Below are 26,003 nucleotides of genomic sequence, written 5' to 3' on the forward strand. Positions count from 1 at the left end.
TGAAGGATTTGGACGGCAATGACATTCCCAGATCATGGAATGCGGATGAGCTTCGGAGATATTATGTTTAGTTTGATGTAATTTTTTATATTCTTTTTCGTGGCACCCTTTTCCTTTCCAAAGGGGGAGAAAGGTTTTTAATGGGGCCACAACATGTAATTTTTCTTTTCCTTATTTCAATTCTATAAGAGTGATATCCCCCAAAAATGTAAATGTAAAAGCTGAGAACGCACCCTCGAGTGCAAAGAGAAAGAAAAGAAAACAGGGAGAAGCTCAAAAGTCGTTCCTAAGGGAATGCAGAGCTTACAGCGAAAAATAAACGCTTATTCCGCCGAAAGTAAAAGGCGAAGAAGCTCCTAAGGGAGGCTTACAGCGAAAAATAAACGCTGATTCCGCTGAAAGTAAAAGGCGAAGAAGCTCCTAAGGGAGGCTTACAGCGAAAAGTCAACGCTGATATACCGAAAAGTAAACGGTGAAGCCGAAAAGTAAACGGCAAAAAGATTTTTATCATTCTTGAGGGGACGAAGGGCTGTGCTTATGGTTTTTTGAACGTGTCTTAATATTCATTTGCACATAACATATCATCATGTCATTTGCATTCATAAACATCCATTTAGACATATATATAGAATCATCATCATGCTACACAAAAAAGATTCGAAGGAAAAAAATTTTCTATGCTTCGTTGTGTACGAAAAGAAGGGAAGGTGTTTTTCGCCTTCGGCTCAAAAGACAAGTTTTGTCCACAGCAAAGCAGACTGGATGTGGTTAAAGGAGACAGAATATATTACAAGGTATGTACAAATTTACATAAGTTATTCCATATCTATATTACAAGAGTTTCTCCAAGAATTTTTGCAGGTAAGCACAGTATAAGCAATTCCAAGCTTCAGCTAAGGCTTTGTCTTCAGTTTTGTCAAACTTCAGCATTGTCAATCTTCAGCTTCGTCATCCTGTATATATCAAACATCACAGTAAGAAAGATACAAATTTCAAAGGAGAAGGTAAAAGTAACAAACATAAGTTTTTTACCGGCTTAAGATGGCTTCGAGCTTCGTCGCCTGCCATTTTCCGCCCGCCACTTACCCAGATCTGGGTCATGAATCTATTCCCGATGCTTCTGGCTAAGCTTGGGATATCTAACAAATCTGAAGCTGACAAGCTGAAGTTTGGTCTGTTCACAATGTTTTCATGTGTGCAGCCAGCCTTCAAAAAAGCAGCAGCTGTGCCCCGAGAAGCTACCAGGGCGCAGAAGTCAGCGTGCCCACCAATAACTTCGTCAAGGGCATCAACTTCGCCTTCAATATGTTCTAATGTTCTTGGCAGGTTTTCAGCTGAAGGTATAAATTTCGAAGAGCTAGCTCCGACAGAGTGAAACACGTCCTTCAGCCGCTGCACACATCGGATGCCGAAGCTTAAGCACTTCTCCTGAAGTTCTGTAAAGGATTTTTTGCAAATTTGAGTATTTATCCACTTCAGTCTTCAGGCTCGCTTCAAAATATTTCTTATCTTGCTCAAATTTTTCTGATTGACGGAGCAATTCATTCTTTAATTTATCATTTTCAGTTTGGACTTCAGCCAAAGAGCCCTCCATGGTCTGAATAATGAAATCCTTCTTTTCTAGTGCACCTTCGTGCTCTTTGACCATAATTTCAAGATCTTGAATTGCGAAGTCTTTCTTTTTCAGATTGGCTTCATGATTTTCAACTTTTTCAGCCAAATCTTGAATGACGGTTTTGTTTTTCTCTTCCTCTAGATCTTGTTGCATCTTCAGAACTTTGCTTAATAATATGCTCTGTCGAAATGATCTTCGTCAGAACACGACCCAAAAAGTTAAATAATAATAGTAATAAAATAATAAAAATATTCGTTACCTTGAAGTTAGCATAAAGCAAACTTCCGGCGATGTGTTGTCGTTGGTAACGGCATAAGTCCGCTTCCAGCTTCGGCAAGCCAATGCTTTTGGAAAGGGTTCTAACAATTTTGGCTTCGGTGCGGTTCCGAAGGCATCTTAATTTCCTTTCGTTGACCCCACCAAAAAGCATAGCCCCTGATTTGTATCCGCAAGATATGGCATATTTTTTGAACTCCTCTTTTTCGGCGTCCGTTAATTCTTGTCCGAGCAAATCTTGAAAGTTAAAATCTTCTTCTTCTGAAATTTCATCAATTTGTTCTTTCCCCTTCTCAGTTGCCGTATTCACTGTAGCCACGGTAGCTTCCTCTTCAGCCATTTTCAGCAGTATGTTGTCAATAACCTCAAGTGTAGTTTCCAGGTTCAACTCTTCGGTGGCCCCGGCTTCGGCCCCGGTAGTTTCGGCTTCGCCGGATTCAGCTTCAGCAGTTTTCATTTCAGTAGCTTCGGCTTCGGCAGTTTCAGCAAAAACAATTTTTGACACCGTTGCCGGTGGCGGTGTCTGATGGATCACATCTGTTACTTGAATAATTCTCCGCTTTTTTGGCTTCGCAGGACTTTCTACTGCCGAAGCTGCCTTGTCCTTCTGAAAAAACTTCGTCAGTTCCAGTGCCAGCGGACTTAGCCTGAAAGCAAAGGTTCAGTCATTACCTTCATAATTTCTTCTACTTCAATAGCAGAAGGAGAAGCAGGAGTGTCTTCTTCTTGGACCGGCGTTTTCGGCTCTGGGGATGCACTTTTTCTCTTTTTTGCCGTGGGCACCTTCGGCTCAGGATTTAACTCTTCAGCACTAATGTTATCAGAATCTTTCTTTTTCTTTTTTGCTGCCTTGACGACTTCTTCGTCAGTAGTGCTAGCAATCCTTTTTCGCTTCGGGCCCCCAGCATCTCCGCCCAGTCGACCGTAGTCAGCATATTCAAATCCTATGGCATCAAGTACTCTGTTTAGCCTTCGTTTCGGCCGAGTGCCGAAGGCCGCTGTCATTAGTTGGTCCTCTTTTTTAGAGTAATTCCCAAGAATTTCATTGCTCATTATTTCAATTGTATCAAGCCATTCTTGGCAGGGTACTTTGAAGTATTTCTTGAACTTATAATGGTAGGGCAGTCGGACGAGTTCCCCCTTTTTCTTTTCCCCTTTAAGCTTCGGCATTGTCCACTCTTTCATAGTTGGAAAAACCCTGAAGGCCAGGAATTCTTGCACCAAATCTCTAGTGCCAATATGTTCTGCAATAATTTTGAATTCGCCCAGTGCAGCCCAAGTTGGACCTTCTACTTCCATTCTGCATCGGGGTCTTGTTTCTCCGAAGGTTAGTTCAAGAGGGCTTTGAACCAGCTTCTCTTTATCTTCGTCAACTTTGACATAAAACCATTCTGATTTCCAGCTTGCCGGCCATTTGCTTCGGTAGCTGATCACGGGAAACTTCGTGGTTTTCCGATAAGCAAAGTTATAGCAACCAAAATTTTCATGCAATCCATCTTTTCTGGCTTTTGTTTGGTAATGTAGCTCATGAACTCGACATAAGCTGTCGGCAAATGGCTCCACCGCCTGGCTTCGGAGAGCCCAGATATAAACGCTGAGCCTGACAATCGCGTTGGGAGTCAGTTGGTGAAAATAGATGCCAAATCTTTGCAGCACATCAGAGATCATCCTATTTAAGGGAAATCTCAACCCAGCCTTCAGGAAGCTCTTGAAAATGACTATTTCATCCTTTTCTGGCTTCGGGGTAGTTTCTTCCCCCCCGAAGCGAAGTAGCTTCTTCTCATTCTCACTGAAATAACCTGACTTCACCATCTTGGAGAGATCAGCCTTGGAGACAGTCGACTTTCTGAAGTCCAAGTGGCTGGGTTTGCTTGGCACGGCAATATGGTAATCATCATCGGGATCAGCTTCCTCAATATTTCCTTCTTCCGCTTCGGCAACAACTTATTCTGTCTCGGCAACAGTCTGCTCTGTCTCGGTAGTACGGATTGCTTCCGAGGTCACCAGTCCAGATCGTTGCATCGCTTCGGAGATAGGAACAGTCTCCGATCCTTCAGCTTCGCCTCCCTCACGCTCAACCCTAGCGGTAGAGCGCACTCTGGCCATTTAATTCTGAATTTTTTGGGAACTAAAAACTTTTTCTTCCGAAGCTTTTTCTTCTGACGAAGTAGGCTTTAAACTGGAGCTTCGTTTGATTGCGAGAGTCAAGCTTCGGCTATGGTTAAAATTTTGGCAGTAAAACAGTGCAATAGCAATGAATGCTGTGGTAACTTCACACCTACCCGTCTGTTTATATAGTGATGCAGGTAAGAAGGTGAATCGTCAGGATTTTTACACCAGGCGAACAGTTGCTTGCACCCGCTGCGCGGTGGACCACAGAGACCAAATAGTAACTCTGCAGGGTGGGACTGCTACGCGCTCGGAAACTGAATCGTTTCTCGACAACGAGCTCAGGGAAGGTGTTTTTCAGACCTTCGGCTTCCTGAAGCCTAAGAGACTTTTTTCACGGATCAAGCTCGTTACGAAAAACGATCTAGCACCGCGAAGGGGCTACTATTGGGACCATGCTTCGTCGCCGAAGGTCCTGCAGGAAGAAACAGCTTCGGCTGAAGCTGTCCGCATGTGATGACCGAAGGTTCCTCTTCATGAAGCTTCGGAACTACAAACCGACTTAAAAGTAGAATGACCTTTTAGTCCATAAATGTTTGAGTCGTTGTTGTAAACTTTCATGAGGGGCATAATTGTAATTCCTCACAGGCTGTGTCCTGTGCCTATAAATAGTGAACAGTATTCCTTTACTGTTCACGCGTTCCTGTAATTGCAATCGCATCATTCGGGAATCAATCTTTGCCAAGGCAAAGGTATAATTGTATCTAATACTTGAATACATTAAGTTGATATAATATGAAAGTAATGTTGTCCATTTATAATTTATTTGTCTTTGATGTTTCATATTTCGTATTACTTTATATAATCTATTAGAGTTCAATTACGAAGATTTAACCTTCGTAATTGTATCGTCTTTAACCTTCGTCCGAAGTTCATTAATTCTTAAAGGAATAATGCTTCATTGGACGAAGGGCATTAACATTTAACATTTTATGTTGCCTTGTTCTTAATTCATAGCATTTGAGAACGAGTCCCCAACATGAAGCATGTATGATATAGGCACCTTTCTCTTTACGGGAGTGGGGTGGGCTTGCAGAATACCTAGTGTATTCACCCAAATTTATTTATGTTTTTCAGCAAATGAAGACTTCTTTTCTGCTATGCTTGATTAAGGGGGGCTGTGTCTGCACCTAGTTCTGCCTGTGGCTTGGGCTAGTTTATCTTCTACTGCGCTTTGTATTTCTGGCTCTCTCTCGAGCTTGTACTCTGGTATTGTAATAACATTTATTCGAACTCTGTACTATTTGAAGTAAGGAATGTGGTTACTAGCCTCCTAGGACTAGTAATTGTATCACATTTGAGTCCCAAAGGATCGGGGCGCTTCAGGTGGTATCAAAGCCATAGGACTGGTCGTAGATCGCAGCCCTGACCTTAAAAGTTTGCCTTAACAAGAAACACCTCTTACCTCTGAGAAAAATCTTCTCTCCTTTCCCCGATATTAAGAGACCCTTCTTTTCTCCTACTAGATGGAAGGTTCTTGGGTCATTAGGACATCCTACTGCTCAGAGGAGGAAGGATTCCCCCATCTCTTACGGAGTTGCGCGCTACGCATGGGGATTCGCAAGAAGCCAGAATATGTATGGAAAGAATACCGCGAAAACGGAGTTGAGAAGTGCTCTATGGCAGTCTACCTGGGAGAAAGCTGAAGTTAACCAAACCACCCTCCCTTCCAGGTCACCTTCATCGGGCACCGCTTCCCAGACACTTGCCAGAATGTTGCCCGAAAAGCCCTTCGACAGCTATGTCAAAACTACAACAGCGAGGTCTTTGAAACTCCCCTTCATTACTTCCCGCCTAGCAACAGAAATACCCCCACCTGGAGGAAAAGACTTCAAGCCCTGTCAGGAAGAGATCCTACCGAGGATGACCCCACCATCGTCTACATGGCCGGATATCTCCACACTCTCGATAACCACTACGATGACCTTTCCTCCCACTGCACCCACCTAAACTCCCGGGTGGAAAGCTTAGAGTAGCAGGTCAAGGAACTTAGAAAGGAGAAGGTGTCCCTCCAAGAGTGTCTCGACATAGCAGAAGGCGAGGTGGCCAACACTCGTGAAGCCTACCGAACCCTGAAGATGGATTACGATAAGAAGCTAAAGAAGCTCGCGCCCACGAAGAAAATCTAAAAGAAGACCAAGAGCCAAGGATGCCAGACTGAGCGGAAGAAGAAAGCCCCTCCAGCACCACCTCCCTCCAGGATAGAGAATTTGTCCGACGTCAAGGATATGTCCCTAGCTAGCCTTGATGACCTTCTCAAGGAATTTGGGGACACTTTAGAAAAGGAGTTCGGAAGTACCTCAGAAAGCGCTCGCGTGTAGTGCAACTTGTAGTAGCCGTATGCTTGTAATGAACTGGTGTAATGAATAAAATAACTTGGTTGAAAAAAATTGGCATATGCATCATAGTAACTCTCCCCCTGGCAGATGGCTTCAGATAAGACCACGCCTACCGCCTCCGGGATTGGAGCAGGGTTTCCCCTAAGAGCTGAAGGAGAAGCCAGTGGAGAAGGGAGTGAGACCCACCTCCCCGCACCTCCGGAGATACCCTTAGATTTAGCCCAAGTTCTAGCCAACCAAACCCGACTCATTGAGGTCCTCGCTAGAAGTCTGGAGAATCAACGCCCGAATGGTGGAAGACCACAAGACAGGATGGGAGATTTCCTGAGGCTCAAGCCTCCCACATTCGCTGGATCTAGCAATCCCCTCGATGCTGATGATTGGCTGCGCATGATTAAAAGGAAGTTAGAAGCCATCGGATGCCCGGAGAATCAGCATGTTCAATTGGCTGCTCATCAACTTTCCGAAATGGCCTTAGCTTGGTGGGATACCTTCAACGCTGCCATCAGAGATGCTACCTGGACAGAGTTTGAAACTGCTTTCCGAGAGAACCATGTACCCCAAGGGATCGTTCAGCTCAAGGAAGATGAATTCTGGGAACTAACTCAAGATGGAAGATCTGTCAGTGAGTAAGTGCACAAATTCACAGAATTGGCCCGCTACGCGCCGGATGACGTCAGCACAGAAGTCAAGAGGATGGCCCACTTTTTGAAGGGGCTCAGACTAGAACTCAAAACCATCCTAGCCAGCCAAGATTTACTCAGCTTCTCGCACCTCTCAAACAAAGCCATACAAGTGGAAAGGGCAAGGGAAGAAGAAAAAGGTCACCTCAAGAGGAAATTCTAAGTCCTCTGAGCTCAGCAGCAAGACCGGCACCAGAGAACTCGATCCTTTGGGTTTCCACCAAAGGGACCAAGCTTCATTAGACCAGCTAGACCCACTCCGTCACGTTTCAGCCAGCAGAGTCAGAGCTCCTTTCATGCCCTCTCGGTTGTAAGCAACCAATCGCCTGCAAATGCCTGTTGGCACTGCGGAGACCCCAGTCACTTCAAGAACAACTGCCCCCAGTTGAAGGCATCAGGACCTGCTTACTCCAACTCGGTGAATGGCCCCAAGAATATCTCAGCACCCGCCCCAAGGCACCCTCCTCCATCAGCCAGCAGAACAAAACCCAGTATCAAGGAAGGGCACGAGTAAACCACGTCGATGCTCAAGAGGCTCAGCAAGCTCCGGGAGTAGTGCTCGATGAGTTCCTTGTTGAATTTACTCCCGCTACTGTACTTTTTGATTCAGGAGCATCCCATTCCTTTATAGCCACTAGTTTTGTGGAAAAGCATGGCATCCCCTCTACCCCTCTAGAGATTCCCTTGGTCACCCGAACCCCAGGGTCAGACCTCCTATGCCAGCTCAAATGCTCCCAAGTCAGAATTCTTTTAAGTGGGGTAGTGTTCTTGGCATACTTAACCGTCTTGCCATCCCAAGGGATTGATGTAATCTTAGGAATGGATTGGTTAACCAAGCACAAAGGTGTCATAAGTTGCGTAGACAAGACAGTCCTTCTCACAGACCACCAAGGGAAGTCAGTCTCTTGTCAGGCTCAGCCACCCGCCAATGATCCAATGATGTTTAATCTAGCAACAGAAAGCATATCAGTAGTAGAAGAATTCATGGATGTATTCCTAGAAGAGTTGCCAGGAATGCCGCCAGAAAGAGAAGTGGAGTTCTACATGGATCTGATCCCTGGTACGGCACCCATCGCAAAGAGACCATACCGCATGGCTCCTACCGAGTTAGCAGAATTAAAGCTCCAAATCGCAGATCTTCAACCAAAAGGGTACATCCGTCCCGGCTCATCCCCTTGGGGAGCACCAGTCCTTTTCGTCACTAAGAAGGATGGAAGTATGAGGATGTGTATTGTCTACCAATCTTTAAATGAAGTTACAATCAAAAAGAAGTATCCACTCCCTCGAATCGACGACCTCTTCGACCAGCATCAAGGGGCCAAATACTTCTCCAAAATAGACCTGAGATCTGGTTATCACCAGCTGAGAATCAAAGAAGTAGATATTCAGAAGACTGCATTTGTCACCCGATACGGACATTATGAATTCACAGTGATGCCTTTCGGACTGACAAACGCACCCGCCTTTTTCATGAACCTCATGAATAAGGTATTTATGGAAGAGCTAGATAAGTTTGTCATAGTCTTCATTGACGACATCCTTATCTACTCCAAGAACCGCGAAGACCATAAGCGTCACCTCCGGATCGTCCTCGGAAGACTCAGGGCACACCAACTCTATGCTAAGCTCAGCAAATGTGAATTCTGGTTAGAAAAGATAGCCTTCCTTGGGCATATCTTAACTGCAGAAGGACTAGAAGTAGACCGGTCCAAGGTAGAAGCAGTACCAAAATGGAAGCAGCCATCCAACGTCAGTGAAGTTCGAAGCTTTCTGGGAATGGCAGGATATTACTGCCGCTTTATCAAAGGATTCTCCAGCATAGCAAGACCTATGACCGAGCTCCTCAAGAAAGACAATAAGTTTCTGTGGACCCCGAAGTGTGAAGAATGTTTCTAGATCATAAAGGAGAAGCTCACGACCGCGCCCGTTTTGACACTACCGGATATACACCAGGATTTCGCCGTCTTCTGTGATGCCTCAAGGCAAGGCTTAGGGTGTGTTCTGATGCAAAACGAGAAAGTCATTGCTTATGCATCACGCCTACTCAAGCTGCATGAGCAGAATTACCCCACCCACGATTTGGAATTGGCAGCCATAGTGCATGCCCTGAAAATATGGAGGCACTACCTAATTGGGAACAAATGTCACATCTTCACCGACCACAAGAGTCTGAAGTATATCTTCACTTAGCCAGATCTCAACCTCCGTCAGAGAAGATGGCTAGAACTGATCAAAGATTATGACCTTGAGATTCATTATCACCCCAGAAAGGCTAACGTGGTAGCAGACGCCCTCAGCCGAAAACCTTTCGGGATAAAGGGAACCAACTTTTTAGAAGATTGGAAGAAGGAATCAGCTCAAGTGAATGCATGTTTGGGAAACAACGGCAGCCTAGAAGTCAAACCAATGCTAGAAGACCTCATATGCAAAGCTCAACGCCTGGACTCGGAGACATCAAGACTTACGAAAAAAGCTCGCAAAGAACAACTTTCGGACCTCAGGACAGATGAACAAGGAGTCCTTTGGTTCAAGAACCGTCTGTGTGTACCAAAAGGGGAGGCACGAGAGGTCCTGCTCGATGAAGCTCACAACTCAGCCTACTCCATCCACCCAGGAACCACCAAGATGTACCTAGACCTCAAAACTAGATACTGGTAGAGAGGGATGAAGAAAGAGATAGCACAATATGTGGCCCAGTGTGACACTTGCCAACGAACAAAAGCCGAGCACTAGAAGCCTGCAGGCCTATTACAACCCCTTCCAGTGCCCGAATGGAAGTGGAAGGAAATAGGCATGATTTTGTAACCGGACTACCCCGAACGCAAAAAGGGAACGACTCCATCGGGGTAATAATAGACCGTCTTACCAAGGTAGCCCACTTCATCCCAGTGAAAACTACCTTTGGAGGAGCCACCCTCGCCTGGATTTATCTTAAAGAGATAGTCAGACTCCATGGCATCCCAAGGAAGATAGTGTCAGACAGAGGAACCCAGTTCACCTCCAAATTTTGGATGAGCCTCCAAAAAGCTATGGGCACCAAGCTAGACTTCAGCACCGCCTATCACCCCCAGATAGATGGTCAGACAGAAAGGGTCAACAAGGTCCTCGAATATCTATTAAGAGCCTGTGTGTTAACGTTTGATAGAAGCTGGGAGTCTAGTTTGCCTTATGCCGAGTTCTTGTATAACAACAGCCATCAGGCCAGTATCAAGATGTCACCGTTCGAAGCATTGTATGGACAAAAATGCCAGACCCCTCTCATGTGGTCCAACGTAGGGGAAAAGACACTGGAAGGGCCTGCCTTTGTTAAAGAGACTGAAGAGAAAGTTGCCCTGATCCGCAAAAGATTACTTGAAGCTCAGAGTCGGCAGAAAAGTAATGCGGACAATAGGCGGAGAGAACTCAGATTGAATTACCAGAATGTATGATATCCACAATGTGTTTCATGTGTCCCAGCTCCGCAAATGCCTGCAAGTACCAGAAAGTCACATCGAAGAAGAGGCAATCCAGATTCAGAAAGATCTTCAGTACCGAGAGAAGCCAATAAAGATTCTTGACTCAGCAGTCCGGAAGACCCGCAACTCAGAAGTGAGACTCTGTAAAGTGCAGTGGAGCAGAGAAGGAGAAGAGGAAGCTACCTGTGAGAGTGAGGACTCCTTGAGGAGGGAATACCCTTACCTTTTTCTCAAACCCAGTCTAAATCTTGAGGGCGAGATTCCTTTAAGTGGGGTAGGTTTGTAACATCCCAGTTTTTACCCCAAGGTTAGAAACCCTAAAACCCCTAAACCCCCCTCTTATTATCTCTTAAGGCCCCCACCTCATAAGACTTCTGTTTCATCATATGCATACACCATGATTGTTAGTAGCACATCACATAAAATATTTTTTTGTTGGCACCCAAGAAACATAGATATTTTTTTGTTCAAAAGAAAAAGGAGAAAAAGAAATCGAAAAAGAAAAAGAAAAGGAAATCATTTCCCCCCCCCCTCGGCTGGGCCGGATCCAGTCCACCTCTCTTTCCCGCCCCCCCCCCTCACGCGCTCACGCTCTTCCCTCCCTCGCGGCCCACCTCCCGCATGTTCCCCTCCCTCACTGACATCCCGGCCCCACCCGTCAGCCCGCGCTCCCCTCCCTCGCGACCGCCTCCCTCACAGACATCCCGGCCCCGCCTGTCAGCCCCTTCTCCCCCTCGCCCGTGACCAGGCCACTGGTGCGTTCACCGCCGGCCACCGTCCGCCCCATCTCCTCGCCATTAACGCACTCACTAGCTCGGTTGGCACCATGCACCCCCGCTCACTGTGCCCGAGCCGTCCCTTCACCCCCACCTACCCGAGCCGTCTCGTCGCCATTTTGCGCCATCACCACCGTCACGGAGAGCTCGCCGGTGCTCACCGCTCCTCCTCCCATCCCCCTCCCCGGCCACCTATAAAAGGACCGCCCCGAGCCCCTTGTTCCACCACACCAGGCCTTAGCCACTCCACCTCCCTCCCTCGGGCCCAATCAAGCTCGGCGCCGTCATCCCTCCCCTCTCCGGTGAGCTCCGCCCTCCTCTCTCTAGTGGAATACGATCAAATTGCTCTAGCTCTTGAGGTCCGCCTCTCTGTCGCAAGCCTAGCGCACACCTTCTCGTCGCCTATTGCGCCCAATGGCCTCGCCGGCGACTTCACCGCCGCGAGCGCCAGCCGCCCGCTGTGGACCGGCCACCCCAGGCATCCATCGGTCAAATTGACTCCACCTACGTGACCCCCTAGCCCCGCTCGTGCTTTGCCACCATCCCATCCACCTAGAACCGGACCACCGGCGAGGAACCGCCGTTGGGTTCACCGGCGACCGGTTCTCCCCCGCCGCGGACCGCCCTCCTCCCCCCTCCCCAGACGCCGTCTCCCCCTTCCCTCTCTGGCGCGTGGGCCCACGCCCATGGTGTCCGCCGCGCCGTCACCGCTCCTCGTGGGCCGTCTGGGCCCAATTGGCCGCGACGCCGCGCGCCCGCGCCCGACCGGCCAAAATCCCCCCGGCCCAGTTAGCCTGGAATCCCTTTTCTTTTTTCTTTTTCCCATTTCTTTTTCCCATTTTCATATATATATTTATATGCTGATATTTTATGCACCAAAAATAGTTTAAATAAATTATACGGCACAAAAATAATGATGTATAATAATTGACACACCCCACCAAGTCACCATGATTGATGTATTGTTCCTTATCTATGTTTGTTAGCGGAAGAGGGATCCGATCCTCCGGAATTTGTATCTTCGGAAGAAGGGCAGGAACCCGACCCCTCTGAGATAAATCTTTTGTGCCAGGAAAGCTTCGACGAAGGCAAGTCCATTCTTCCCTTGATGCATAATTTACCTATTCTCTCTACCACTACCTAAGCCGAGGTTAAGGGATGGAATAATTGCATTGTGAGCAAGAGATAGCCCGCATTAACAAACATCTTTTGAGCACAAAATATGGGATGGGAAAAAGGGGGGGTGGTTTTGACCAAACAATGTTTTCAAAAAGTGTACGATGAGGGTATTCACCCTCATCACCAGTGAGTGGGATGATCAGGGACTCCCTGGTTTAGGGGAGGGCCTAAGGTGATGGCTCAGCTGGTTAAGCGTGAGCAGAAGGATTGTCCCCTCATATAAGGATCAGTTTGTCATCCTTCACTACCTGTACTCATGAAAAGTACAACCACTCGAGGTTGTGTGGCAGTCACTCGATCTGAACTCGTACGGTCCAACCCTAGGGTTATGAAGGCTGGGGAGCACCGGGAGGATAAGGAGAGGGAATGTTTTGTCCGGTTTGGACATGGAGGTGGCCTGACTTCTTCTGGTATAACCATTAAGGTTAGGATGTGCGAGGAAGGAAAGATATTCGGATTCAGATCTCATTGGCCATGAGATCGCAGAGCCGGACTAGTGGATAAAGTGTACCCCTCTGCGCAGAGTTCAAACCTATTCGAATAGTCTATGTCCACTGGAATGGACGAGTCTGGCGTGGTATGACAATTAGTGTTTTACAACCTCCGTGAAAGGGAAATGTGTGAGTGTGTCTTTGGAAGAGAAAATAATGCCACGGGAGCAGGAAGCTCAGTGGTGGTTAATTAACGTGTATTTCTATTTCTTCGGGAAAACCCCAAAAGTACTGCCTTTCTCTGAGAAAAAGGAAGAGTGACTTCAACTCCACCATATGAAGCATGTATGATATAGGCCCCTTTCTCTTTACGAGAGTGGGGTGGGCTTGCGGAATACCTAGTGTATTCACCCAGATTTATTTATGTTTTTCAGCAGCTGAAGACTTCTTTTCTGCTATGCTTGATTAAGGGGGGCTGTGTCTGCACCCAGTTGTGCCTGTGGCTTGGGCTAGTTTATCTTCTACTGCACTTTGTATTTCTGGCTCTGTCTCGAGCTTGTACTCTGGTATTGTAATAACATTTATTCGAACTCTGTACTATTTGAAGTAAGGAATGTGGTTACTAGCCTCCTGGGACTAGTAATTGTATCACATTTGATTCCCAAAGGATCGGGGCGCTTCACCTGCTCTCCAACTGTGCGACCCATCCAACCTGCACGCTCCATGGGTCTGGCAGGCAGGCCCATGCGGCATGTCTCTCTTCACCCGAGCGCTAGTGCTGGCATGTGGGTCCGGCCAGTCCGTTGCTTCGCTGCGCCCATGCTCTCTATCGTGTGGGACCACCGTGTCGGGTCCATCCCGCGCGAGCGCGCTCGTCCGTGCCACTGCCGCACGGGCCCTATATGTCATCTCGATCCCCTTCCAACAGAACGCCGCCGAGTCCATCACCGTGGAGATCGGCCGATGCAACAGCTCCGCCGCAAAATTCGCGCGTGTGGGCTGACCGGGCTGACCCCCACGGACTGGGTACAAAGGGCGACACGTGCACTTCTTTCTTCTTCTCCCTCCTTTATTCTCAACCTCTCGCTAGCCACCAAATCACCGTCGCGATTCACATGGGCGGAACTCACTGCCGTCGTGGTCCCATGCCAACAACACCGGTGTGGCCGCGGTAGTTAGCCGGGGTGTCTCTGCGCGGTCTCTGGAATGCGCGTGCGCCCAACCCAAGCCCTAAAAACCTAGCACCGACACGGTATGTCTGTGTGAGAGGAGGAAGACCGGAGTGGAGAAAGCGCCGCCGCGGTGGTCCACCCGTTGCATCGTCGGCGCGCTCTCAGAGGGTGGTTTGGGTCGTCATCCCAGTCGTGTTGTACGTATTGGGCGCCTCGGCTAGGGCACAACCCTGCTACGTGGCTCCCAATTTCTCACCGGAGTCCCGGTGCGCCGCCATTTCCGCCCCACGTCGTGGGCAGGCACCCTCATCGCATTATCGCTGGTAATTGACCCTCGCCCGCATTCGATGTAATTGGCTAGTCACGTTTCACCGGTCGAATCGGGGTTTAAGGCTTAGAATGTGAGTGGAAGGTTTCGGCCATGGCGCTGCCGCATCCATGCTTGACATCGTCAGTCTGGTCGGCGGCGAAGGGGGGAGAAACGTGTGCGTCGTTGATCTGGCGATGTCCGGTTCGGATTAGATAGGGGTAGGCGAGGTCAGATCCGTAGATCGTCTGTTCTACGATCCGGATTTTAAGTCAGATACCGTTTCGGCCTGAGTCACATGCACCGTCTGATTGGAATCCATCGGGGGTGAGTCGATCTTGGAGTAATTAAATCCGGAGCGTCGTGTAAAGATCGAACGATGCCAGTCACGTACTGATTCGTTGGAATTGAGATCTAATCTGGGTCGTTAGAATTCGATCCGACGGCGGGTAAACAGTGATACCCCTTCGGCAGGGCAAATTTGCAATTAGACCCCTCTGGATTTAGGTTAATAACCCGCTGTCCTCGACTATGGTGTCCTGTGTCTTGGAAAATTTTACACCGTGGCCCCTGTCTTCTCTGGGAATTGGCGTGCAGTCCAGCATCATAGGAAATTTCAGAAATTCAATTAGAAAGTGATTTTTAGTGTTAAAATAATTCCTGGAACTTATTTAATTCATAGAAAATCCATTCTAGCTCCAAATTAATTCTATCCAGTTCCTATAATTTTGTAATATTATTGTTTATCAATTAGTGCCACTGTTTTGACATGAAAGTCACATTAAAATTTATATTCTATTTAATCTTGTACAAAACACATAAAATCTTTAGAAATTCATAACTTAAAATATATGACTCCGATTTGATCCATTCAAGTTGTGTTAGTCTTGTACAATTATTTGCTATGCAATAACAATATTTATTATACCATGTCTCATTCTTTTATAATTAGATCTTTATTTAACTTATGTTGGTTAGTCTTGTTAATCTGCTTATCATTATAATCTACTAAAATCTGATCTATGGTCAATTTATAATTTAGATTAAAGTTGAATTAATTACTACTTTAGGTTATCTTTTCTCTGGAGTTATAAAATAAACATAGAACCTAGTTTTAATCATTTAATCACATCATAACTTGATGACCACGACTCCGATCTTAGTAGTTCTCGATCCCACGATCTCGTAGCAACACGTAGATTATTATTATTCAGTTTGTACTTATGTTTGGTGTGATGTTAATTTTGTCTATACCATGTCTGTTTGTATTGCTATGACTAGCGCGAGGTCACGAGGACCTGAAGAATCATCCTGGTACCTAGACTCTCAAGTGCCAGGCAAGTTGTGCCCTTGACCACTTCTATTACCCAATAATGTTCTTTATTATCACTTTTCAATGCATAGGTTTAATTTTGATGGGACCCAATAGGTCACCCTAGTCTGATTATCATTTACCTTGTTTACCCCTTGAATCATTTGGGTAGTTTGCTATTGCTTTACATGGTTTTGGGATAATATTTCATTATATCCATGTTCCAATTATTCTGTTATTTTATTTATGTTCATGTCAAGATCATTATATTATGTTAATTGGAACATGGAGCTTAACTTGAGAAACACGTGCCACCACAATGGTGGAATGGGACGCCCTTGGCTGACTAATTAGGAAAGCTAGTGGAAGACTACCTTACCCGAAAGGGGCAAGGGCAGTAGGGGAGTTGCATGCAGGGAGGTTCTCGGGTTGATTTTGCTGCGATGGCAGTCAGACGAGGGATTCTTGCAAGTGCTCTTCCCATAAACTGTAGCCGATTTTCGGAAGCTAGTGGAACTTTGTAAAGGCCTCGTAGTGTTATCCTGCCTCGCTTCCTTGGTAGAGGTGTATGGGATTCATGACCCCTTGGCAGATGGGTAACATGACTTGTGGGTACAGGGTACAACCTCTGCGGAGTGTAAAACTGGTATACTAGCTGAGCTCATGGTCAAGAGCAGCTCATGACTCTCGCATGATTAAATTATGGAACTTAAATTCAATTTGTCATTTGCATTGCATGGGATTATTTATTAATTTTGTTCTATTATTTATTATGGTTTGGTATTTACTTACATTTAGTAATTGCTAATAAAATTTGACCAACTTATTAAAAGCAATGCTCAGCTTTAACCTCTATTGTTGATCAGCCTTACACATCACATGAACTCCCACCTTTGGTGAGTTCATGCCACATTATTCCCCACAACTTGTTGAGCGATGAACATGTGTGAGCTCACCCTTGCTGTCTCACACCCACCCACAGGAGAAGAACTATGGCGGAACTGCCCGAATTATTCCGACTTAAGTGTCCAAGTCCCGCCTTAGAGGCTAGACCACACTTAAATGGGAATAACCTGTCAATCCCTCGGATCTAGTCTGACACGGCCACTGACAGGATCAAGTACCACAACCTCACTCGAAGGTGAGTCACAGAGCAAATACATTAAAACATAAAACCATACAGGCCATAATGTTAAATTATTACATCACCATCATCATCATCGGAGTTTTTGCAAAAGTAATCATCATTGTTTGAAGTGCAGCGGAATAAAACTAATGGTAATTAAACAGAGAGATGGGGAAGCCTGTCCCATCACTCCTCATGCTCCTCCTCAGCCGAGGCAGGGTCCCACTCAACAGTCCAACCCGGTGGTAAGGTGGACGGCCAAGTCACTCCAGCAACCATGTCCTCCAGAGAACCTGTAAAAATTATGCCACAAGCAAGGCTGAGTATACTAATACTCAGCTAGACTTACCCGGTGTGAGGAGTCTACTCCTCTACCTCTAGACATGCAGCTGTTTGGCTGTGGGGTTTGGTTGCCAAAAGCACTAGCTGAGTTTCTAAATCAAGATTTTAACTTAGTCAAAGTTAAGTGTGACTCTCTTAAGGCTAAAAGTGTACTATCTATTCATACAAAGTAGCAAACATTTTAGCAATCAACATCTTATATCATCTCCGCATCATTCCACTTGTTACTCAATGTAGCAGCATGGATCAAGCAGTCTCATTAGCTGCGAGAAGCAGACGATTCGAATCGAGTTTTTATCCTTGCAAGGTAAACCTAAACACACGACATGTAGGGGCACTCCGTCCCCACACACATCAACCGTCCCCATCGATTCCCTGGCAACAGATCAGGGCTCACCGCCTTGGCGTACAATGCCCCACTGACCCCGACTGGCCGTCGTGCAGTGACCGCACTTGTACCCACCATAACCGGAATGGGAGACCTCGTCTCAGGTCGCGTGAGGGGATATGTCTGCGGGCAGGTTCACTCAGGTACTAGGCTTACCGATTTACCATATTTCTCGGTATGTGTTTAGTACGTTCAAACGCTTGACTCACGGTACCACACCTTAATCCTTACTCAATTTTTTTATCCCGTGGACAATCAATCCCCATGGATTGTTGTCCACAACCAACATCAGTGCGATATGAAAGTGGGTACAATCAATGGCCTGACCTCGCGCGAGTGCTAGAAAAATCACTCGTCTTCTACCGAGATCCTACTTAATAAAGCAGCTACTCGACCTAGCATACTAGTATTCATCTCAATAGGATTCCTGAGATCATGCAACTAGGGTTTCAAACAATTCCTACACTTAAGTGCACGATCAATCCTACAAGCATTAAGTGAAGTAAAATAGCATAATAACAGGTTATGCATAAAATCGGGGCTTGCCTTCCAAAGCAGTGGCAGGCAGGTCCTCTGGTGCAGGCTCTGGTGCTGGGTCTGGGGCAATCTCCTGGGCAGCTCCTTGCTCCGGCACGAGGATGTATTCTCCGTCAGCAAGATTACAGTCTATCGAATGCAATGAAAATGTATGTTATGATCATGCAAGATTTAAGATCATTAACTACAGAATTGAAGTCAAGAATTAACTTAGGGTTCCCTGGCCATGTGGGTTTTCCAGTGGTATATATATATACACATAGACTTGTTCTCTTTTAGGTTTGGGTTTTCTTTTTTTAGGATAACATAGGGGATTTGCATTGCTTTTATAGATTTCAGTGGACAAATTTACAAAGGTCTTATAAGGACATTAATTTCCACTACTTAATTTCCTCTCTTTAGTGTTTATTTATGAATTCTAGTGGGGTTTGAACTATCAAGGTGAATTAACTATTTTCAATAATTCCACAAAAATTACAGTGGCCTGCCCTTGGTCAATAGGGCCTGTCTTAGGAATATGAGATTAAAAATAAAAAGGCTAGGTTGTATACAAAAATAACCAAAAGTGGGGCAATTAAGCCACTTTGCACTACAAGTCCTTTATTAAAGTGGATTCTGGCCTAAGGGTTATTTTTGTTGGCCTCTAACAGTGATAATAAGCTCTTGTACCAAAAATGACAGAGAGCAACATGATGGTTAATTAATGATGGATTTCTAAAGTTGGGTGCAAAAAGGGTGCTTAAAACTAATTTGTCATTTGAAAAATATCAAACAACAGATTTCAGATTTTTCCTAAGCTCTTATTATCAAAACATTAGTTATCCTAAGGTTTGGGGAGGTTTCACCTTAGGGTTATTTTTGTAGGGTTTTTCTAAGTTATTCTTGTTTTATTGAATTAAAAGATAGCTTTCTTATTTTACACTACAATAGGGTATGATATATTTTTCCAGTGAACTACATTGACTAAGTATCTCAACAAAAATAGGGGTGCCCTCTGGTTCATTATTTATGTCACTTTTTCTATTTTTCTTAAACTTAAGCATATTATGGAATAAGGGGTTAAAACTAACTTAATGAAATGGACAGAGGGGTTTAACATTTTTAACTAGGTCAGTAGGTAGATATAAACTTCTCCAAATTTTTCTAACCTTAGTTAAATAGTACAACCATTTTTCTTGCTATTATTAAGCTTTTGGTCCAAACTGTAATTAAATCATAACCTTATATTTTTCTCTAGTGCTTATGGGGTTTTATATTTTTCTTAGATAGGTTACATTATTTAGAGTCTGGCAAAATTAGTTTGACCAAATTTGGATAAACCAAACAGAAGTTATGGGTTTTTAAAGTTTCTGTTTGAATTTAAATCAGGTTTTAATTAAGTTTTTCTGGAAAAAACAGTTTGCGCCAAGGTCCCTGGGTTTAAACCGAATCAAACCTCGCAGATCTACCCTTACGCCACTATTCACTTGAGTCTCTGACTTTTCACTTAACCCCCTGGATCTCTCTCCCTCTCACCCGCAGTCCTTCCCTCAACTGAAACAGTAGCCGCGGGAAAGGAAAGGGTGGCGCGGCTTACCGGCGGCGAGGGAGGTCCGGCGAGGTGGTCGGTGATGTTCAGGAGGTCGCGACGGTCACGTCGATGTGCGGGTCGGCGCCAGAGGTGGTAGGAGCTCCCCTGGCCACGAACACAGGCGGCGGGGATCGACGGTGACGCCTGCTCCAGCCAAACCACGGCGGTAGAGTTCAATTAATGGGCACGAGGAGCTTCACGGGGTGACACAGAGGCCATGCACGCAACGAATCGGGAAATGGTGAAGGGGTTTACCCGGTCCACGTGCGCCGGCGGGTTCTTGAACTCCGGTGAGCGCGATTTGGCTACCCCGGTGACGCGGGCCCTCGGTTTAAGCTTGAGCAAGGCTCACGGCTTCACCAGGAAGCTACCTGGGGGCTTGAATCGAACGGAGGGGGACTGGAGAGGGGTTGGCCACGACGGTGGCTCTCGGGCGGCACTGGCGGGTCGCGGGGAGGTCGCCGGAGGCAATGGCTGGCTCGGGCGAGTCCGGCGAGGTACGGAGGAAGCAATGGGGAAGGCAACCGAGCGCTAGGGCGGGTTTTATAGGCGCGGACGCGGGCGGGGCGCCGGCTCAACCGTTTGGCGCGACGCGGGCACGCGGGGCGCGCGCGCGGGCGTGCTCTGGCGAGCTCAGAGCGCGTCGAACACGTGGCGCGTTGCTTCTGCCCGTGTTCTTCGCTCTGCTGAGCGGCCAGGCGTACGAATCTTGCCCTACCGCCTGTGGGAGATCTCTTCCCTGCACCTAGAGCTACCTAGTTCATGTGAGTTCCAAGAGTAGATGTGGTCTGGTTGAGGAGATATGGTAGCGCCAAGTCTTGTCTGTCTGCCCTGTGCAAACCGAGACAAAACCAGTGCCAACTCGTGTCAAATGGTTTTGGCTTGGGTTCAAACTTTTCCAGGGCATTCTAGGGTTCATTTGGCGCCATTTTGTCCATTAGGTCGACAGGTTTTGAAGAGGGGATCAAGGTGAACAGGTGGGATCTTTGCTCAAGGGTTGATTTTTGACTTAGGCAAAATCTGAATTTCTCCCTTGTGTTCAACCTTTGGTGATCTTTTTAGGACCTTTCTGAAAACTTTTTGGGGGTACTTCCTTACTATTAATGGTAGGTTATTGAGTATATTACAACCTTTGTATTTGGCCCAAACCATGATCATGGTGTTTACATGATCTTCTGATCATGGCTTCTATTAGGGTTATTATTGCATATTGGGGGTTTTGTTCTAGGGTTTTGGGAGATCCCCACTTAGATGTGCATGATAAGCTAGGGCATGACATCCAAGGTGGATTACACTTACTTAGGACCTAGAATTCCAAGTTTGGTATACTTTGCCCAATTCAGTCTTTATGTGATAATGGGTAAAAGGGGTAACCCTGGGATGGACACCCTGAGTAACACCTGGGGTGTTACAGCCCTCCCCCCTTAAAGGAATCTCGCCCCGAGATTTTAGGTAGAGTCCCTTGGAGGGTGCTTGAAGGTGTGCTGGTGTTGTTTTTCCTTTATACTTAAGTTTCTCTTGTTAACTGCTCTTCGAATGTCATCCTCTTTGCAACTTCAGAAGGAAGCCCTTCTTAAGTTAAATCCACAACTTAGACTACCTTTGTTATCTAAGTTTTTCTTATAATTGAATTCAAAGGGCAGGTGGGGGTGGGGTTTGGGGGTTACATACCGACTCCTTTGGGTAGAAAGTCGGGGAAGCGAGAGCGTAGAAAATCCTCAGTTTCCCATGTAGCTTCTTCTGCTGAATGGTGACTCCATTGAACCTTATACATCCTGACCGACCTTGCCCGAGTTGATCTTTCCTTTTGATCTAGCATCTTGACGGGGTACTCTTGGTAGGATAAATCTGGTTCTATCTCAATGTCTGGTTCTGGGAGTACTTCAGTGGGTAGACGAACGCATTTCCGTAGCTGAGATACGTGGAACACATTATGAACTACCGACATGTGAGGTGGCAATTCCACTTGATAGGCTACGGGTCCACAACTTGCCTTGATCTCATAGGGTCCAATGTAGCGAGGGGCTAACTTGCCCTTGATCCCGAATCTCTGGACACCCTTGGTGGGTGATACCTTAAGATAGACATGATCTCCCACCTCAAACTGTAGAGGCTTCCGCCTTTTATCATGATAGCTCCTTTGCCTGGCCTGAGCAGCTTCTAAGTTCTTGGTAATAACCCTGACCTTTGCCTCTGCCTCGAGTACCAAGTCTGGCCCAAAAATTTCCCTTTCTCCTGCTTGAGACCAATTTAGTGGGGTCCTACACCTTCTCCCATATAATGCCTCAAAAGGTGCCATCTTCAAACTGGACTGATAGCTATTGTTGTAAGAGAACTCTGCCAAAGACAGACACCTGTCCCAATCTTTTCCATAATGTAGTGCACATGCTCGCAACATATCTTCCAAAATTTGATTCACCCTTTCTGTCTGGCCATCTGTTTGGGGGTGATATGCTGAGCTTCGGATGACATGGGTCCCAAGTGACTCTTGCAATTGTTCCCAAAATCGTGCCACAAAAGGTGCTCCTCTGTCAGATACAATGGTCTTGGGAATACCATGCAACCTCACTATCTGATCAACGTAAATTTCAGCGTACTTCTCTGCCCTGTGGGTGGTATGCACTAGCAAGAAATGAGCAGTCTTGGTCAATCTGTCCACGATAACCCAAATTGAATCATGGTGCCTGGAGGTATTGGGTAATCCCACTATGAAGTCCATGCAAATGTCCTCCCATTTCCAAGATGGTATGGGAAGGGGTTGCAAAGGGCCTGCTGCCTTCAAGTGACTAGCTTTTATCCTCTGGCAGGTATCACATTCGGATATGTATTTGGCAATTTCCCTTTTCATTCAAGTCCACCAATATAGAGATCTGAGATCATGATACATCTTGTTGCTACCAGGGTGCATGGAGAATTTGGAAAGGTGAGCTTCGTCTAGTATCTTCTTTCTAAGATCAGGGTCCTTGGGAACAACCAATCGATCTCCAAACCATAGAATTCCCTTGCTATCCTGTCGGAAACACTTGTATTTTTCTGCCTTTTGCTTGATCATATCCTTGATAACCTGAACACCCTTATCCTCAACCTGTGCCCTGACTATTTGTTCTTGCAATGTGGGCTCCACCGAGATATAGCTTAGGTTACCCGAAGAAACAACTTCCAGGTTCAGCTTACACAACTCATCACATAGGGTGGTCATTCCCACATCCATGTTCATACAATTACACTGGGCCTTTCTGCTCAAGGCATCTGCCACAACATTGGCCTTACCTGGGTGGTAATGCACTTCTAAATCATAATCCTTGATCAACTCTAACCATCTCCTTTGCCTCATGTTCAGATCTGCCTGAGTGAAGATGTACTTGAGACTCTTATGATCAGTGTAGATGTTACAGTGAGCTCCCATCAGGTAGTGTCTCCATATCTTAAGAGCATGAACTACAGCTGCCAATTCTAGATCATGCGTAGGGTAATTCTGCTCATGGGGCCTGAGTGCCCGGGAAGCATAAGCAATCACTCTATTCTCTTGCATCAAGACACATCCCAAACCAGTACCAGAAGCATCACAATAAACTTCAAATGGCTTGGTGTTGTCAGGTTGAGCTAACACCGGGGCTGTTGTCAAATGCTGCCTCAAGGTATGGAAGGCATCTTCACACTTTTGGCTCCACTCAAATTTGACTCCCTTCTTCAACAGTTCAGTCATTGGTTTGGCAATTCTGGAGAAATCTGGAATAAATCGTCGATAATACCCTGCCAATCCCAGAAAACTCCGAATTTGCTTTACTGTGGTCGGGGGTTTCCAATCCATCACCTCTTGCACCTTCTCAGGATCAACTGATACCCCATCCTGAGAAATTGTATGACCCAAGAATTTGATCTCCTTCAGCCAGAACTCACACTTACTCAGCTTAGCATACAACTGATGATCACGCAGTCTCTGAAGTACAGTATGCAAGTGTTTGGTGTGCTCGGCTTCGTTCTTGGAATAGATCAGTATATCATCAATGAAAACGACCACAAACTTGTCTAACTCTGGCATGAATACTGAGTTCATCAAGTACATAAAATAAGCCGGGGCATTGGTCAGCCCAAAAGACATCACCAGAAACTCATACAGTCCATATCTGGTAGAGAAAGCCGTCTTGGGAATATCGCTGGCACGGATCTTGATCTGATGGTATCCTGAGCGAAGGTCTATCTTGGAGAATACCTTGGCTCCTACTAACTAATCAAACAGAACATCAATGCGGGGCAGTGGGTATTTGTTCTTGATAGTTACCGCATTGAGAGGGCGGTAGTCAACACACATCCTCAAACTCTCATCCTTTTTCTTCACAAATAATGCTGGACAGCCCCATGGTGAAGTGCTTGGACGAATAAACCCCTTGTCCAACAACTCTTGCAATTGCTTCTTCAATTCTGCCAATTCCGCGGGAGGCATCCTATAGGGTCTCTTGGAGATAGGAGCGGTCCCGGGTTGCAATTCGATGGCGAACTCAATATCTCGGTCAGGTGGCATCCCTGGCAATTCATCTGGGAAAACATCTGGGTAGTCACAGACCACTGGGATCTTTTCCACTGGGGAATCTATCATAAGGAAAGCACAAGAACGGGTGCAACCCTGGTCAGGCAAGTATAGTGTGGTTCCACCACAAGTTGGTGAGTGCACCTCAATGGCTCTAGCTGCAATATCTATCACAGCCTGATTTCTGGTCAACCAATCAGTTCCCAATATAATATCCACACTCTCCAAACCCAAAATGAGAAGGTTGGTTTTAATTATCAGACTACCAAACTTTATAGGCACATTCTTGTTAATTTGATAAGTGGCAACCCTGCCTCCTGGGGTTGAAATTGTAATGCCCCCATCGGTATGGTGAAAGGGCAACTGGCATTTGGCACTAAACTTGGCACTGATAAAACTATGTGAAGCACCGGAATCAAAAAGAACAATAGCAGGAAAATTTAATACTGTAAAGATACCAGTCATGACGGGTGCTCCCTCTGGAATGTCAGCCATGGTGGTGAAGTTCAGCCTGCCTTGCCTCACTTGCACCTTCTGCCTCTTGCCTTGGTTCTGATTAGCATTCTGCCCCTGCCTCTGCTGGTTCCTGGGGCAATTCTTGGCATAATGCCCAGTGTTGCCACAAGTGAAGCATCTGTTGTCATTTGCCTGGCGGTACTGCTGCTGCTGGTTATTCCTCTGAGCTGGAAACTGGTTGCGGTTGGGTGCCTGCTGCTGCTGCGGTGGTCTGATCACCCATCTCCCTTGCTGCTGCTGGGGCCCCCTGCCCTGGGTGTCGGACACAATCCTGAAGCGCTGTGGCTGAGCTGAGGGTCCTGCCACGGGGGTCTTCCTCTTCTTTTCTGCCTGCCTAGCTGTAATGCAGTCCTCTTGGGAGATAGCCATGTTTACCAACTCATTGTAGCTGTTGGCCCTGAGGGTGTTGAGACGATCCCGGAGCTTAGTGCTGAGCCCCCTTCTGAATCTGTCCCTCTTCTTCTCATCTGTATCTGCATGATATCCCGCGTACTGGCACAAGTCATTAAAAGCCTGGGCATACTGCAACACTGTCCTGTTGCCCTGAGTGAGTACCAAGAACTCATTTAGCTTCCTGTCCATGATCCCTGCTGGTATATGGTGTCCTCTAAAAGCTGCCTTGAACTCCCTCCATTCCACTTCATGGTCAGCCGGGTGCATAGCAAGATAGTGGTCCCACCATGTCCGCGCGGGTCCACGAAGCTGCTGAGTGGCGAACCGGACCTTAGTGACTTCTGAGCAAGCTCCATGGAGCAGTGGGAATTTGGATTCCACTACTCGCAACCAGACATCTGCATCAAGGGGATCCTCTGCCCTTGTGAACAATGGGGGCTGGGTGCTGAGGAACTCCTGATAGGTAGCCGCCGCAGGGTGACGCTGATGGTCTCCACCACCATAGTGCTGTGGTGGTGGCTGACGCTGAGCCAGCTGCCTCAGGATCTCATTCTGCTGAGCCATGAGCTCCTGCAGAGTGGGAGGTGGTGGTGGCGGCGGAGGAACGCGTTCGTTCTGGCCACGACGCTGCCTCCCGGCCATCTGAAAAACCACATACTTACTTAACACCACAGTTCCAAATCTTAAATTTTTTTTTTCACGGGGAAAAAGTTAAAACAGCATGATAGACTCCGACTCCAACAAAAGGGATTTTAAGAGGCATAAATTCTTCCTTCCAAAATTAAACTGATAACAGCATTCATCAACAAGTTCCCAAGAGAGTTTAACATGATTACATCAAATTGTTCCAAAATGACTCAACTCTATCTAGCCTAGTACCCCAAGGGTG

Source organism: Zea mays, chromosome 2 (assembly GCF_902167145.1).
Source record: "Zea mays cultivar B73 chromosome 2, Zm-B73-REFERENCE-NAM-5.0, whole genome shotgun sequence".
In the NCBI taxonomy this organism is placed as follows: Eukaryota; Viridiplantae; Streptophyta; class Magnoliopsida; order Poales; family Poaceae; genus Zea; species Zea mays.